The sequence below is a fragment of the Callorhinchus milii genome, unplaced genomic scaffold, assembly GCF_018977255.1.
Source record: "Callorhinchus milii isolate IMCB2004 unplaced genomic scaffold, IMCB_Cmil_1.0 Scaffold2, whole genome shotgun sequence".
Taxonomy (NCBI): domain Eukaryota; kingdom Metazoa; phylum Chordata; class Chondrichthyes; order Chimaeriformes; family Callorhinchidae; genus Callorhinchus; species Callorhinchus milii.
The window spans coordinates 99,065,024-99,079,251 of NW_024704743.1; positions in this window are offsets into that span (position 1 = coordinate 99,065,024).

A 14,228-nucleotide genomic window follows, 5' to 3' on the forward strand; every position below is an offset into this window, starting at 1 on the left:
GAGTAAACCTGCACTAGTGTCACACTTCTTACTGCTGTGTGCCCTTTAATGTGTCCTTTTTCATTATTTTATTTAACTTTTCAAAGGAAATGCTTTATGGGGATATAACTGAATGTAACATAGGTCTGTCTGTATTTTATCCCCATCAACAACACGCCACACCACACAACACTTGATTATTTTAGTTTTTATACACCTATGGCAGTCCAAATTCCTACGGGGTCTTCTGTGTAAAATGATAACTTGGTTAGCAATCAAAACCAGCAAGAGACGTGTAACAGACTGAAAATGTTAAATTGGTTCCAAAGCAATTCATGCCTTCGTTCCTATCCAATCCTCCCCCTTTCACATCCCCCACATTCAATGCATTGTTTATACTGAAGACCATATCATTGAAACACAAAGTTTAGCGTAAAACTCTTTCTGCTGGGTGCCACAGTCGCTTGGCTTGCAATTTAGTAGCACAGTAATTTAGATTTGACTGAACCAATTGAAGGAAAAGCCAAAAAAGTACAACATTTTTGATCTTTAGTTTGAAAAGTGTCAGCATGATGTCAACTTCAAGCTACACAGGAGTCCTGTAGCTCAGGATTTTCAAGCGAGAGACCTGGGTTCGATTCCCAGCAGGGCGAAACCTTGGACAAGTTTCCTTACTCCACACGCCTAATAATAATCCCTCAAGAAAAAAAACCAATACTAAAATTGGTCCACTTCAATGCTCGACTGTTTGTGGGACACTGCTGTGCACAATTGGCTGCCGGGTTTCGTCTACAAATATACCTTCAATTCACTTTATAGTATATTCTGTGAAGTGCTTTGAGATGTCTAGAAGATGTGAAAAGCGCTATATCAAGTGCAAGGATTATTATTATTACACAGGCATGTAGGCTTGACCAGCAACAACATTCAGCACTCTCGAGTGTTGGTGGTGGTTGAGGGAGGAATGGAACAGAAAGACAATTCTGTATTTTTTATTACCATGAAATAGGGCTGTTCTGCTGTAAATATTGCAGACTAGAAATGAACAAGGTTGTCTTCCACCTTGTGGTCTAGTTTATTTGCCACTGCACTGTGCATGTTTTTTTTCTGGCTAAATTTTTGACTTTTGAGATTTTCAAGATCATAATTGTACAGAGGAGAATTTTTTGCATTTTTTATTTACCCAGTGTTATGTGAGCTTTATACAACAGATACCTGCCTTATGGGGTTCTTGGGGTTGAAAAGGATCACATGGCTTTTGTGTAGAAAGACAGATGACGATAATTAATATAAGGGGTAAGTTTTATTGTCACAGATCTCAGGTAGCTTTGTATTACATGAATGTATTGCTGAAGTTCAAATTCCACTGACAGGGCTTGATGTTAAATTTTGCTTATTATGACCTAGACTAGAAATACCAAAAATAAATTGTAGACCTTTCTGTATGAGATGAATTTGTATGTAACTTTCAATGGTGACAGGTACTGTGGAAAATCATGTTCTGTCTTGGTGGCGTGATTTTCAGTTCTTATGAAATCAACTTATTTAGCTGTGAATGGTGTCCTGCCATTAGCATAGCATCTGGTCCTGTCACTGATCTTTGTGCATTTTACAACTGAATGTATACTGTGTTAATTAGAGCACCATTGTAAATTCATGCTTTATATTTGCAGTGCATCATATAAATTCCTCTGCCTTTTTTACAATCGACATACTCCATATCTACAAGTTAGCCAAACTACTGGGAACTCTTTATGAGAGCTTTTAGCTGGGACAAAGTGTTTTCCATTCCTGTTGTATTATTGAGGATTTGCAGACAGGAATCCTCTGTTTTCTCTCACTATTGGATCACTTACTCTGGTGGTACTTGTGTGTCTAAGAAGCTACTAACCAACCGACCTGTGTACTTTGAATTAGATTTTTTTNAAGCAAAATAAAATGCTTAATGGTATGCCAAGTTTGAACTGGGGACAAATACATCAGCTGTGAACAAGTATTCTGTTCAGCCAGCTACAGCCCTTGACAACTCAATGCCACTTTACTAGAGGTTCCGTCATCTCCCTGTGTTTGTCAAGCCTGAAATGACAAATATTCAGTTGGAGAAGAAAAGTGAATGGAACATTATTTTGAACAAACACCACAATTTTTATCCTCTCATCGTTCCTGCATAAATTCCCATTCAAAAGCATGTATGTGAGGCGTGTTTATAAATTTCTATCTGAAAATCTCTATCCCTGGATACTGCTCATTATGCTCAGGGTGAATTTTCAGTGTACTCTATCCTGTTATAGACTTCTCGACCTGCTTATCATATCCTCCCTCTCCAACTTGCTTATTCCCCATGCCACCACCCGTCACCTCTGCTCGCTTGGCTCTGGCTTCCTGCGTGTCCCTGTTCCATCATCGGTGGCTGTGCTTTCAGCCACTACGCTCTGAAGCTCTGGAACTTTCTGCACCAATCCCTCCATCTTGCTCCCTCATTCCCCATTTTCAAATCAAACCTTAAGACCTTCCTCTTCGATCGTGCCTTCGGTCACCTCTCCCCAATAGAGTACAGATACTCAGGTTAGTATAGGCTCTCACATAAAGAGTGACCACTTGCTGCAGCCAGTGCCCAAATTAACAGTCAACATCTTTACAAAAGGAAAGAAAGGTAAACATTTCACTTACGAAAGCTGTTGAAATTGGACCAGACGTTCTGTATTGATCATCAAAATGGGTCAACCTGGGTCAAAATGGGTCAAATGCGTAATGTTCCTATATAAGCCTGGGTTGTCCCAGCTCAGTCACTAAATCCATGTTAGGAACATCTTTTAGAAGACATTGCTTATGATTCAGATCTCCAGGCGACATCTCTTGCAATCAACATAAATTAGAATTCCCTTCACAGGTTATTTACTAGGGTCTATGTCAAATCCAAGAGCTGCATACAGCACCAGTCTTATTGTACTCTAAAGTAAACATGCTTGATAGGACAGCTTGATCAACCAATGAGCAGAATGAAACATTGTTCACAAATGAAACATGAACAATGATGCCTTTTAGTTAGCAGACTCCAGTTTCATTGAATGGTGCATGTCAAGTTAATGTCCCATTGTCAAAAAGCTCAGCCAGTTTATATCCTTGTGGAAGGATTAGCTTTTTAGCAGATGGTTCCTGACATTTGAGAACCATAGCAGTGAATTCACAATTTCAGGTTAAAATGTTCCAACAAATGAAAACATCTAGCAGACGAAGAAAGTCAGTCCCAGCACGACATCAATGCCCAAGCAGCACATTTGAGCTTCAAAAACAGATTCTAGAGAAACTGGCTTCAAATGTCAGATGTTGACTCTTATGGTTCCCAATAGACCAGTTGCTGTCTCCCAATTTTTATCCTGAATGTCCTGCTCCATGTCTCCTGATACATTCATGCTACTGGACACCCAGAGGCTCACTAGATTCCAAAAACAGCTGAATGAAGATTGAAGTGACAGCGTATCATTGACAAGTGCTTACCCCAAAGTCTGATGATTGGTTATGTTACTAGGTTTACCTCAGAGGAATTCATAGTTAGAAATAAAGGATATGTTGCACTCCACTGAGGCACCTTAAAGCCAGAACAGTACTTTTCACTGTTATGGTTTCCAAGAGACCCATCTTTTTAATTTTGGATATGATGTAATTCACACAATCACTTCAGTCTTACTTTCAGTGCTTGGCAAACCAGCACTCAGGAGATTTGGCATTTGGCAGAAACATTGTTAACAATACCCTGACAAGGAAGATCATTTTTCTTTTTGATTCTCAACACTTTTTGGTTTGGTTCAATGTTCATCAAATTCAAGGCAGCAAACCTTACAAAGGGGCTGTAATTTTAATCTCTCTGTAATTTAACAGGAACAAGAAAGATCTGCTCGGTAGGTTATTCCTCACTAGTGGGTGAGGTTTTTGATATTCACGTTTGCTTGCTTTGGTGAAGAATACAAACAGCTCTGGCTCTTTTGCCCAGGGTCTGAAAGCAATCAAAACTGTATATGCTTGCTCGTTTTTTTCTAACATTCTAGGGTGCAATACTTAAGTGGAAAATATTTTTGGGACGTCTTTGCCGTCTTGAAATATGAAATTCTCTTGTAAGCTCAACATCCAGAATTGTTCAGCCAGAGTTACAAAGATTCGATCTCTGGTAATAACCTTCTTAAGCTGGCTTCTTAATACTTGGTTTTGTAAAGGATATTACATTTCTTATTTTAGATAGTAAACTGAATCTTGGAAAATTGTCTCTACCTATTATATCTGTTTGCATTAGAATATTAGCCTTTTCTATTTCTGGCTGATTAAATGTATTGCACTGTTGCTACTGATTCCTCTCATGCAAGAAGATTCATGGTCACTATATAAGTCAACTTTCATTCCTAACAAAAGATTATGCATTTTGGCAGATAAATGTTTGCATCTTGTAGTAAGATGAACCTTCATTCACACAGTGGACACCCCTTTGGGAGACATACTTGTCTTCATCCCTGGCAGATATGGACATAGTCTCTGAATTTTCACAGCTTTAAGCTATTTCTTGCTGAAGCTTAGCTGAGTTGGTCTCTGTGTGAAGGAACACAGGGGCTGAACCAGCCTCATATGTCATCCTGTTTGTGGCTTATTGCTAGACCTCTTTTGAGGTGATATAATTGTCTAGGAGGTTCTGCTACAGTGCTTCCCCAGGGTAATATTGTCCTTCCATACTTCCTTGTTTCATTTAGCTCCCATTACAGTGCTCGATTCTGAGCACCACCTAGCCAGCACTATTACTTCAGGAGCTGGCTGGCTATTACTTGCTTTATTCTTTATCACTTTATCTATTCAACTGATTATACAAATCTAGTGAAGACATGGAAGTGTCAAGATTCTTTGTGGCCTTTATTCTTCGCTATGTTTCAGAACCATATAGCAGGTGCAATAGATGCTGGTTTGTATGGTTTGATCTGAGTTTTAAGGGGAGTTTACAATTTCTCCGAAGTTGAATAGACTTTGAAATTGAAAGGCATTTAATCTTTTCTGCATCTAAAAATGCCCAACTGTTTGGAAAGGATTGTGGTATATAACAAAGCCACGAGAAAGGTTTAAAACCAAGGAAGGCATCATATATATTGTACAGGAAGAGAACATATTCCAGTCTGAAAATTTATTCGAGGAGCAAGATCTCCCAGTAATTTTCCCAGCTGATTTGGTTGACTTGCCGATATGTACAATATAACCTTTATTCAGAAAATTAGTACTAACCTAAAGGTAATAATTTTTTTGTTGAATGTAAACAGTAGGTGATTAAAGTACAAATTCTAGCATTAGATTAGATATTAAAATATGAACAACTTAACTGTGAAGCTTAAATTATGCAATGGCTTTTTGTAATTCTACAGGATGTTTATCTAATTGCTGCTTTGTTATGTTAAATCTGAATTTAATTAAATTTTGGACCCCAAATATGGTGAACTTCTGCTTTACCAACTGGACCTACCTCAGTTTCAATATTTGTATAATGTGTCAAATTGTCTGCTACAGTTGTCGCATCAGTTTGTTTTTGAATGTGTTTTAATTTGAATGTATTAAATTGACATTTAAACAGAATCACTTGTTGCAATTCTTTATTTTCAGACCGAAGTTTTCAGTTTCAAAAGCAGCTAACTTATTTTTTTTGCGAAAAATTGAATAACATGATGGTTATATGATCATAAAAAAGCAAGATAGTAAAAAAAATTAAAGCTGGACTTTATTGTTCTGGAAGATCCAATGTTAGCTTGGCTCAGTTGGTAGCGCCCTCACCTCCAAATCGTGGGTTCAAGCCCCAAGTTGGGACTTGATACTCGTAGTCTAACTGCCACTCCAATAAAGCCCCTCTGACTTGCTTCTTTCTCATCTTGGTCAAGGACTACCTCTTGGACTATGCTTTCAGTCAGCTTTCCCTTCCCTAACCCACCAATTCAGGTGACCCGCTAGTATTGTTAAACACTTTGAGACATCCTCCTGCATGTTTAAACCTGTGCTGCATGTTTAAACCTGTTCAGATGGATGTTAAAGCTCCCATGACACCCATGTAAAAAAAGGGGAGTTTCTTCCAATGTCATGGCCATTGATCATAAGATTGGTCTGGATGAAGAAGGTCCTCCAGCCCATCCAATTTCATAATAAAATTGGTCATTAATTTCATGGCAGTTTGTGGGGAATTGATGTGTACAAATTAGCTGCCACATTCAATGTACAATATAGACATATCAACACAGAATATCCTGTGAAGGACTTGAGAAATCCAAGGATCTAAATCAAATGTAACGACTATTCATAATATATATCAAAGTATGCCAAGATTACATTTTGAATGGTGACTGCTGTTTAATTGGTATTATTGTTCTATTGTAGTTTCACTGGGTATTGAAATAGATTACCTCTAGTAGAGGAAGGCCATAGAGAGGAAGGCCAGAAACGCAGTAGAGAGGAAGTCTTCTATCAAAAGGTCTGTAGTAAAATAGAAAGATCATTCAACTCATCATCTCTGTGCTGACTCTTTGAAAATGTAATCCATTCAGGCCCATTTACCTGCCTCTTTCACATTGCTCCTTTTAAAGCTATATCCAGTTCCCTCCTGAAAGAGGTATATGGATTCGATCTTGACCACCACATCCAACACAACATTCAAAATTTTAACAATCCTCTGTGTAAGAACATCCTAATCTCTCCCTTTGCTTTCTTGGTAATTGATGCCCTCTAGTGAATGATTCACCAACAACAGGAAATAATTTGATCCTATTCTATCAAAATCTCATATAATATTAAAGTCCTATATTAGTCTTCCCTCAACCTTCTCTGTTCCACTGATCTTAGGCTCAGTTCCTCTAATTTCTGCACAAATGGAATTTTTATCCTCAAAGTCCAACTAGCATGATCTTAGTAAAGCTCCTCTACGCCCTCTATGGCTCTGACATACTTCCTAAAGCCATACGCCTGTTCCTCGACTGCATGCTCCCTCTTGGCAATACTATGCAGATGTGGGTTAACTTCCACATGTTTGTGGATGACACTCAAGTCCAATTTTCCACTTACACTCATGATTCCAAGTCATTGATGTCCTGTCTGCTTCGCTTGCCTGTGAGCTAAAAATCCTGTATCTAGAAAATGAACAAGACCCCAGAAGCCATGCCTCTAGGTATCACTAACATCTCCTCACCCCGCATAGCCACTCTAAAAAAATTGGCATCTTGTTTGATCCTCAGATCTCCATTCCCCCTTACACCTAGTCTCTGCCCCAAGACTGCTTTTCTTCACCTCTGCCACACCTATCACAACAAACCCTATCCATACCTTCATTTACCTCTTGTCTGCACTTTTCCAATTGTGCCCCAAAATGCACAGTATTCCTAGAGAGTGAGATGGGAATTAAGATATAATAATCCTTGCATTTATGTGACCAATGACATTTTGTTCATCTGGGACCAGGGCTCTCTCTGCCTGCTCGTCCTCCTTGACCTCTCTGCTGCCTTCAATACTGTTGCCACTCTATCCTCCTCCACCGCCTCTCCTCTCACCTCAACCTCCACAGTTCTGTCCTTGAATGGTTCAGATCCTACCTCTCACACCGTCTCCACTTCATCTCCACAACAGTCTCTCATGTACCATCTCATGCGGTGTTTCTCGGGGCTGTCCTTGGTCCCCTCTTCAATATCTATATGCTTCCTCTTGGTGACATAATCCGCAGTATGCAGATGACACCCAACTCTATCTCTCTGCCTCTACCCTTGACTCCAAGACCACTGCCACTGCTCCCATCAGCGCCCCTATACCTCAGGCACTGACAGCATCATCATCCAAGGATGCACACTCCACCTCACCAACCAGAGAGGAACCATAGCATCTTGTTTGACCCTCAAGTATCCTTTCTACCCCACATCCGTGCCATGACCTGCTCTGCCTTCCTCCGCAACATTGCCCGGCTCCACTGTCTCACACTGCAGGCCACCGAAACCCTCATACACACATTCATAATATCCAGGCTCAACTATGCAAACTCCCTGCTTGTTGGCCTCCCAACCTCCTCTCTCCATAAGGCTGCAGATCATCCAGAACTCTGCAGCCTGTGTCCTTTCCTGCACCAGGTTCTGTGTCCTTATCACTCCCATCCTTGCCCAACTCCATTGGCTTCCCATCACATACAGGATACAGTTCAAGATCCTGGTCCTCACCTTCAAAGCTCTCCATGGCCTTGTGCCCCCCTACCTCTGCGACCTCCTAACTACCTACCAACCCACTCACTCCCTCTGCTCAGCAGGCTCCGGCCTGCTTCACATCGCTCGCCTCACCTGCCCCAACATTGGTGGGTGGGCCTTCAGCTATTCTGCCCTCACTCTCTGCAACTACAACCTGGAGTCTCTCATCCTTGTCTCCTCCCTTGCCTCCTTCCAAGACCCTCATCTTCAACCGTGCCTTCGATCACCCTCCTTCTCCCACTGCCCTCCACCTTCCCCAATCCTGACTCCCAGCTTGGGGAAACACTGATTGTCAAGTACCTTGAGATGTCCTCGCAACTTGAAAGGCGCCATACAAATGTAATTTTGTTGTTGCATTTGGTATAGCACCTTATTACGTCTTTTGAGACGTCTCAAATGCTCACAGAATGTAAAGTGAATTATATTTGGAGGGTGAAACTCTGTAGCCAATTGCACACAGCAGTGTCCTGCAAAGAGTTGTGGAACAAGTGACCAATTTATTATAATTTTTTTTAAAAGGACTTATTATCTCGGAAAAGCGATCCGCCAATCGACTAACTAGGTTCCTACTTACTGCTAGGTAAACAAGAGGTGTGTGGAGTAAGGAAACTTGCCCAGCATTTCACCCTGCCAGGAATCAAACCCAGGTTTCTCGCTTGTGAGGCGAGTGCTAATCACTGACCCACAGACTCCTCGAGAAACAGTGATCAACGAGCTGGTTTCAGATCAATTTTACTTTCAATGAAATATTTTTTGGCTTTAGTCACGTTTTGGTTCAGATGCAGAAAACATTCTCTATTTTGAACATTAATGAATATTGCTTCCAGTTGCCTATCCCCTAAATTTTAACACATGGAGGAAGGTTGATTTTTAAAGTAAACATCTCGACTCTAAAACCTTGCCAAGTGGGTAGACCCTTCCTTCTCCACAATACAGGGAGGTGGTACTATAGCTATAGGTGAATTCCTTTTATATACAGGTCGTAATGATTTCTTTTGTTTATTCTCTACTAGAAATAGATGGCAATCAATTGAATTACAGATTCATGGAACATTGCCCCTGCAAAATATGGTAGGCACATGACTTCCCATGGTCCATTATAAAATAAAGGATTTAAGATTTATACTTCAAAAACAGCAGTACTCCCTTGTTCCAGGAAAAAGTTGAACTACACCAAAACCTACTTGTCAGTTCTTTCCAAACAGCATTGATGGAGAGTTTTTTAAAAAAAAATCAAAACTTAATCAGTTTTACAGTTCTGCTCTGATATTAGATGTTTGAGACCATGATTAAGACCCAATAGAGCGAAAAAACAGTCACTTATGTTTTTTAACTTGTCAAAAGATTAAAAATACACACTTCAAATGTTTAATTTAAAAAAGACAGAACATGTGGTCTTATCTGTGGCGTAATGCAGAAAGCATACAAAGTAAACATGTGTATAACAAAATCTCTTAACAGTATTAAATATCAGTTGAACAGTCACTTACTAGTTTTAAAATTCTAAAAACTAGATGTGATCCATATCTGTTTGCTAATAATCTGGCTTTTAATAAAAAGGCTTCTCAGCACATAAGACTCAAAACTACACATTTTTTGGAGCCCAATTTTGTTCCCAGTTGAATTAAGAACTAGACAAATAATCAGTCTTGTTTTTGAAAAGTACATGTACAAGATATAAATGTTATTGAATAACATTTTCAAACAGTACAGGAAAAATGTTTTAGTATATTCACCGAAACAGATTTAAACTATAATTAAATGCAAGAAAGCTGACTTATTAGCAGTTTACGATAGCATTGTGCATTTAGAAGCTAAATACTCACTCAATTTAAACCACAACAGGACTTGGTCATTTCAGCTATGTGGTTGTGGGAAGATGCTCAACAGAGGGCAGGAGTTTCTCCATATTTGGGGAGAAGAGGCTGCAATCCCACAGGAGAAGCAGAGCAGGCCACTCACTTAAGAATATTATATGGCAGGTAGGGGCCCACAAAAAGGGAAATGAAGAAAGACCTTAAAATTTAATTGACTCAATAAGTTTTACTTTAGCTGAATTTAATAACCTAGAGCAATTTAGTGGTTTCCAGAACACATCAGAAATAAATCCATAACTAACTGATACCATCTCTTTTTGTGAGAAAAACACAAACGATAGTGTTAACAAGGTCATTATAATTTAATAATGATTTTAAATTCCAGAGTATTCCTAGTTACAAAGTAATGTATGTAAACAGGACCAAAACGCACATGGTTTGTATCTTGAATTAATGGTAGCAAAAGTGCTCTCTTTTGAAAGATGCAAAACGTTGGCCAAATCGCAATACAAACTTGATTAACACTCAGATGATGGAAGTTAGAAGGAATGGAGGAGGGTGAGAAGTCCTTTTTTCCCTTCCCATAAAAATTATACCAAACAGTAAATTTACAGTAGTGAATTTCAAAATTAGTTCTATGAATTAATACAAAATGAAGTCATTAAGGTAGAATTAGTCTACTTTTGAAACAATTTAAATCCAGTTGTAATCAAAGGCTTAGAGATTTTTTTCCAAGTTAACCATTATGTAACCTCTTAAATGCGACTAGAGCAGTTCATAGGATTTAATACAAAGCTTTTAGAAGGGAGAGAGCTGATATATATCACATTTAAGATTTTAGTACTGCAGACCAAATATAAGCCAGATCCCATGTACACATATAGATTGCAGTGCACTTTAAGTACACCATTCTGAATTTGAGAGGACTGATAAAATCATTGGTAAATTGCTGGTTCTACATTGTTTAATTATCAAACCTGTTAATCAGCCCCCACAGTACTTAAGATGTTTTGGTAGTTTTTAATGTGACAAGGGCTCCCCCAAATGGCCCAGTGAAGCAATAGTACTACCTAAACTGGCTAAACACACTGACCAGTGAAACCAGTTCTATTCTTGGTCAATGGCTTACCAGATTTCGACCAAGGCATGTGAGCCATTGGTGTCAAAATTGGCCTTAGTAACCTTGGGGACGCAGAGTACACATTTTACAATTATTTAGATTCAGTAATTCCTTTACTGGAACATTTGATGTGTATATATATATATATACTCTCACTATCTGGTCTTAAAAAAAAACTGCTTGAACAAGATTGTGCAACAATAATCCAAGGTACCTTCAAGAGGGGAAGGGAAATAATATAAAAGATGTCAAGTGCCTAAACATAGAAGTTAGTGAATGTTTGAATGCTAATAAAGCAGCATCAAAAAATTAAACATTCCTAACCTTAACATTCACTCAAGCATAAATTAACTGATTCAACAAAATTACATTTGTACAGCACCTTTTGTGTTGGGAGAACGTCCCAAGGCGCTGAACAATCAGTGTTTCGGATCCGAGCTGGGGGTCAAGATCGGGGAGGGTGCAGAGTGGGGGCGGGGGGAAGGAGGGTGACTGAAGACACGGTCGAAGAGGGTCTCGAGCCAGGTCTTGAAGGAAGCGAGGGGGTGAGGTGGAGGGACTGTTGGGATGGAGTTCCAGAGGTTGGGGGTAGAGTGACAGAAGGTCTACTCCGCCAATAGTGGGATGCACAAAGTAGGGGATGTGAAGCAGGCCAGAACCCACTGAGCGGAGGGAATGGGCAGGATGGTAGTAGGTTAGGTCACAGAGGTAGGGGCAAGCAAGGCCATAGAGGGCTTTGAAGGTGAGGACCAGGATCTGTATTCTCTGTGATAGGAAGTCAGTGGAGTCGGGCAAGGAGGGGGGTGATAGGGTCGTGGAGCCTGGTGTGGGAAAGGTCACATACTTCAGAATTTATGGAATTCACTACCCCAGAAGGCTGTAGATGCTCAGTCCTTGAACATCTTCAAGGCTGACTGTTAGATTTTTAAAAAACAGAAGGATTAGGTGATATGGGGATAAGGCAGGCTTTAGTTAGGTCTGAAGATCAGCCATGATATTATCAAATGGCGGGGCAGGTTCGAGGGGCCGAATGGCCTACTCCTGCTCCTAATTCTTATGTTCTTAATTCTGGATGATCTGCAGCCTATGGAGGGAGAAGTTGGGGAGGACGACAAGCAGAGTATTTGCGTAGTCGAGCCTAGATGTTATGTGTGTATGACAGTCTCGGGAGCCTGCGATGTGACAGTGGCAGAGCGAGGCAATGTTGCGGAAGTGGGGGAAAGCAGAGCAGGACACGACCCAGATATAGGGGAGAAAGGATAGTTGAGTGTCAAACAAATGCCAAGGTTCCGGACCGGCTTAGTAAGCTTGAAGTATGTGGATCCTTAGATGGTGATGCTGTCAGTGCCTGAGGTGTGGAGGCGCTGACAGGCGCCAATAAGGAGGGCCTCGTTGTTGTTGATGTTCAACTGTAGAAAGTTAACTCTTATCAGGACTTGATGTCTGATAGACATTCTCTCAGAACAGCAGTGGTCCTGGAGTCAAGGGTAGAGGCAGAGATACGGTTTGGTATCATCCGAATAGACGTGGAAGTTGACCCCATGTCTGCGGATGATGTCACCAAGAGGGAGCATATGGATATTGAAGAGAGGACCAAGGACAAAACCCTGAGGAACGCCGCACAAGACGGTGCAGGGGCTAGAGGAGAAACCATTTGTGGAGATGAAGTGGAGACTGTGTGAGAGGTAGGATCTGAACCATTCGAGGACAGAACCATGAAGGATGAGAGAGGAGAGGCGGTGGAGGAGGATAGAGGTCAACAGTATCGAAGGCAGCAGAGAAGTCGAGGAGGATGAGGAGGCAGAGAGAGGCCTGGTCGCAGATGGACAAAATGTCATTTGTCACTTTGACCAAAGCTGTTTCAGTGCTGTGGGCCGCATATATATATATATATATACACAACAACATACACAGCTACTGTATTTACTTTTCACTTCAGCACCTCTCTAGCCTTAAAAAAGTTTAAATTCTCTTAAAAAGTAACAATTACCAAAACTTTTAAAACAAATAAAAACAAACCATTTACTTGTCATACTTGGAAACAAAAATGAACTGCAGAAATAATTAGCAAAAGTTAGCATTTGAAAATATACCTGCCTTAAAGTGTAGTACAGAAATAAGATATGCAGTGCCCAAGAATCAATCAATGCCTTCAATGCTTCCATATTATACAACTTAAAGGATGAACAAATTTAATGCAGTGATTAAATCCCATCACAATCATATTACTAAATGCCATTGTATCCTAAGGTAAATTAGGTCACTGTCCATAATTAATCATATATAAACTTCTTTTTAAAGTTAAAAATTAAAAAATTAGCTTTCCATTGTTTAAAGTTCAGAAAAAATTACAATCTTTTAAAAAATGTCCCAGACTCCTCTATGGGGTGTTGGCGAAGATGTGAAAGGCGAAAGTTGGCAATATACATTTGATTTTGCAGAAGATTTTTCAAACGTAATTTTACAAAACAAATGATCACCCCTTTATGATTAGTAGGTATGCTGGATTCACCTCCATTTTTGCACCTCAAATTCTGATGCACTAGTTATTTATAAAAACAAGATCCTAGTTTTTGATTTTAAATAGGATCTAATGAAAAACGAACTAAGTTGAAAGAAATACATTTAATCCTGGCAAAACCATTGATCGGTAATTCATGAAAGAACTACTAGTTTTTCCGACGTGAAGGTTGGTATACAAGTGTAATTTGTTGTTGTAGTCAGGTCATCCTTATATCCTCACCTTTTCACGATTCTTTTTCTCTAATCAAAATATGGGCTCCCAAAAATACGCAAAGGAAGGTAAAATTGGAATTTTGATAAGTATTGGCACAGAGTGCAAAGTTTATAATAATCCTTTCATTTGAAATTTCAAAATAATGTTTTTCCACCTCCTGCTCCAATGATTTTGTCATCCCAAATAAGAGTAAAAACAGTTAATCAAATTGCATCCAATCCCAGTTTGACCTATAGTGAAAAAGGCACTGTTATCAGTTTATACAAATTATTGTAGGCAATTTTAAAAACCAAATTCTGTCCAAAATAAGTTCATCAATCATCTTGACCACCAAATATTTTGGC